This window comes from Penaeus monodon, chromosome 25, assembly GCF_015228065.2.
Source record: "Penaeus monodon isolate SGIC_2016 chromosome 25, NSTDA_Pmon_1, whole genome shotgun sequence".
In the NCBI taxonomy this organism is placed as follows: Eukaryota; Metazoa; Arthropoda; class Malacostraca; order Decapoda; family Penaeidae; genus Penaeus; species Penaeus monodon.
This window is the reverse complement of record NC_051410.1, coordinates 10,242,196-10,242,555: the sequence shown is the minus strand read 5'-3', so window position 1 is coordinate 10,242,555 and position 360 is coordinate 10,242,196.

The window sequence follows — 360 nt, the reverse complement described above, 5'->3', positions numbered from 1 at the left end:
AAAACAAACAAACAAAAATCATATATAAATGTTTAGCGTTTCTACACCTAGGTGATCGCACAGGTGTGTACAACACAATTGTGAATTCCAGAATTTTGACGGCGCACAAAATGTTACTTCCAGAATTCTGGCATTCCACAACTATGTTATCCACAGTATGACTAAGCATATGGTTTAGCGTGAAGTGCGGTGAAGTGGTGTCCACATTTTCTCCAAGAATTTCTGTAAGACTATTCTTTAAGAATATTATTAGTCACAGCACCCCCATTGCACAAATCGACTTTCAGTAACCCATACTCTAATAACATGCCATCAGTACAACAACAATTGACAGACAAGTGTTATATACATCGATATAGA